This window comes from Pteropus alecto, unplaced genomic scaffold, assembly GCF_000325575.1.
Source record: "Pteropus alecto unplaced genomic scaffold, ASM32557v1 scaffold185, whole genome shotgun sequence".
Classification (NCBI taxonomy): Eukaryota; Metazoa; Chordata; class Mammalia; order Chiroptera; family Pteropodidae; genus Pteropus; species Pteropus alecto.
In genome coordinates this window covers 9,462,307-9,465,949 of record NW_006438088.1, presented here as the reverse complement: position 1 = coordinate 9,465,949, position 3,643 = coordinate 9,462,307, and positions in this window count along the sequence as shown.

Here is a 3,643-nt window from a genome sequence, read left to right as displayed (position 1 = left end):
TCATTTTCTTCTCACCAGACTCATCTTGCCCACTAAACTTGCTCCTCCTGCACATGCTTTTTCATTTGTTGCCAATACTGGCCACCAAAGCACTCTAGCTAAAGACCTAAATGCCACCCTTGTTCCTTTTTCCCACCTCTCCACTCTAAGACATATCAAATAGATAACTAAGTCCCTTCGCTTTTACCCCCTACATCTCCATTCTGTCTCTTCTTCTCCATCCAATCACCACTGCTGTGCCAGTTCAAGCCATCATTAACTTTTCTCTGGACAATCACAAGCAGCTTCCTAAATGATGTGCGTGTTTCTCATTCTGTGTCCTCAGAACCATCCTCCTCAACAGAGCTGCTGGAGACGGATCCAAAATGCAATCTGATTACATCAATTTCAGTGCCAACCCTTTCTCTGCTTATAGGATTGCCTACAGGAAAAGTTCAAGCTCACAAACCAGGCAGCCAAGGTCCTCTCTCTGTAGCATTGCTTCTCTCCACATTGTCACACACTCCATGCTCCAACAACATCAGCATTATCACAAACTCCCTGTGTAAGAACATGTTTGCAACATAGGTAACAAATGGTTTAATATCTAAAATTAATAAAGAGCTCTTCAAAATCACTAAGATAGCTAAACATAAGTTTGTCCACTTTATCAATAGATGATTCACAGATGTAGAAATGTAAATGACTAGTACACTTCAAAAAGACATGCAGACTTCATCTCATTAATGACAAAAAAAAATCAATATTTTGCATATTAGTTTGGCAAATATGTAAAATAATGATAATACCCAATAATAATTAAAGTGAAAGCACCATTACATACTCTGCAAGGCAGTTTTGGCAATAAAAATTTAAAATTTCTCATTGACCCAATGGTTCCATTGGGTCTAATTTTAGGTTCCCCATCCCGCACTCCCCCCACCCCGCTCCAGGCAAGTAAGAAAAAATGTCCAAGTGTATTCACTACATCATGGCTTGATAAAACCTAGATGCCTGTCTACAGAAGAAACGTTACATCCTACAGATGTCAAAAGGATAAGGTAGACCTTTGTGTCATGACAAGGAAAAATACATTGCTGTTGATATGTATGTTTGTTATCTATTTCTCTGGAACAAATCACCCCCAAATTTAGCAGCTCAAAATAATGAACATTTATCTTACAGTTCCTGTAGGTCAGGAATTCAGGAGTGGCTTAGCTGAGTTGTTATGGCTCAGGTTTTCTTATGACATTGAAGATAAGCTGTTACCTGGGTCTGTAGACATCTGAAACTCAACTGGGGCTAAAGGATCAGCTTCCAAAGTCACTCACATGGTTCTTTGAAGGCCTCGAATACCATGCGGGACCCTCCATAGTCTATCTAAGTGTCCCCAGACTGAGTGATACAAGAAAAAGAAAAATCCAAAATATCAGCCTCAGTCTTTTGTAACCTAATCTCAGAAGTGAAATCATCACTTTTAATGTGTTCTACTGGTCACACGATCACCCCTGGTACAACATGGAAGGATGTGACTACGAGGAAGTGGGAAATCTTTGGAGACTATCTTGGAGGCTGGTTACCACAATATGTTTTTTAAAATAGCCCATTATAGACAAATGTGTTAATTTTATTTTTTCCAAAGGAGGGATTATATATGTACGAATACATGAATAAGAAAAACTTAAAGATTCACATCAAACTCTTAACAGTAGCCAACTGTTTGTAATGGAGTTAGTATGGAATTGGGGGTGGGGAGTATTGAAGATAGCATGCTCACATCTTTATAAAATGTGTTTTCTTTTTATATGCTATAATGAGCCTATGTTACTTTTACAATGAAAAATAATGAAATAAGACCATATTTCCTTCTACAGGAAGCCTTTTCCCATACCCCTGTCAAGCCGATTTTATCACCCTCATTGGTGCTCTCCTGTTTCTGCCACAAGACCCCATGGTTGCATGAGCATCGCTATGTCGCCTCACCTCCACCTGCGAATCCTGAGGACTCATAGATGAGTGCTCATCTTTGAATCTTCTGTAGCTAACAGACTATCTGGCACAAAATACTTGCTCTGTATGTTTGTTGAATGAATTTATATAATGCCATCAATATTTATTGAGTCTCTCCAAAGATAAATAAGCTTGAGTCCAGCCCCTTGACAACTTGGAGTTTTTCGACCTTCAGATCTGCATTCTTGTTCAATTAACCTTACTAACACAGTATTCTTATCTTTCCCATTTTTCTTTGGGAGCTTTATCTAGTAACTGGTGTGGGAGATGGTATTAAATTTTTTTTTGAAAAATAGAAGCTCTAATGGAGAATTATATGCAATAAAGTGGAGAAAATGTACTGTTTCTTTTCATGCCAATGTAGGTTTTAAATATTAAGATATTCTTGCCTAAATGAATAGGGTAAGATAGCTGAATCAGCCCCAAATCTTTTACCTAATGTTCGTATCGCAAATGGAAGCAATTATAATTGCTGGCAGAAATGAATCATTCCAAAACTAGATCTGTGCAGACAATTATTTATTATATCCACTTAAGATGGGCTTAAAGCAACCATACTTTAATTGCAGTGGTCCCCAGAAGCAGAAATCTATTTGCTGATAGCTTTGAAAAGTTAATTTTCAGAATATTTTTTGAATATATGTCATATCACACACATACCCATAATTTGAACTATTTCTTCAGACCTCAGTATTTCCTAAATAAAGAACATCAACACCTTGGAATAGCCAATAGTGTGTAACCACAGCTTTCAGCAGCAAAACCCAAGAGTTCCCTAGGGTGCCGGAAGCAGAGGTTTCACTACAATGCTTCCACTGTTATTCCTGGAAAGTTGGCATCAGGGGCCATTCGCAAACATTTTCTTGAGTGCCCACCTGTTGGGGGAAGGGAGGTCCCCAAATAGGCGCCTAGCACAGAAGCTTGGAGGTTTGGTTGAGATGGGGTTCTGTCTCACCAAAGTGAGCTCCCAGCATTCACAAAGCTGGCTCAGATGGAGGACTGCAGTGATGCTGCCAATCTCAGATGTAAATTGTTATTTTTCTGCTGTGGTGATGATCTCCACTTAAACATCTGGGCTGAAAGTGTCGCGATCAGCAAAGGGGTGGAAATATGGAGGAGAAAACAAAAGAATCTCTGGAGAAATGGACTATATGTACTAGAGCAAAGTTAGGAGGTTGGGATCCCGGTGGCGGTGGCTGATAGGAAAAGAGAACGAAAGAACAGGTGGAGCGCAGTGACCTAGATCTCTCCCTCGCACCCAAACCCTAGCCAAGTCCATCATCTTTAAGTAGCGCTAAAACTATAAACTGTTTCCAGCACTTAGCGGAGACTTCAGTTGCGTGAACCCCTCTGCCAATGCTTAGTTTACGGGTCCGGACGTTACTTCCCAGGGAACGAAATTCATATCAAAGGGTCACAGAAGCCTTGCGCCTGCAGAAAATAAGAATTCCCTTTTTCTCTTAGCCAAATGGAAAGTAAAGAGTTCCCAAGTCCTGTGGGGCGCAGAGGTGTTCCGGCCCAGGAGGTAGGGGTTCCTGCTCGCCAAAGCGGCCCACCATGGCCCCGCAGGCTGCAGTCGGTTCCCGGGGATCCAAAGAAAGCTGCATCTAGTCTCAGCGCGTTCCGGGTCCGGATTCCTGACCCCGCCACGCCC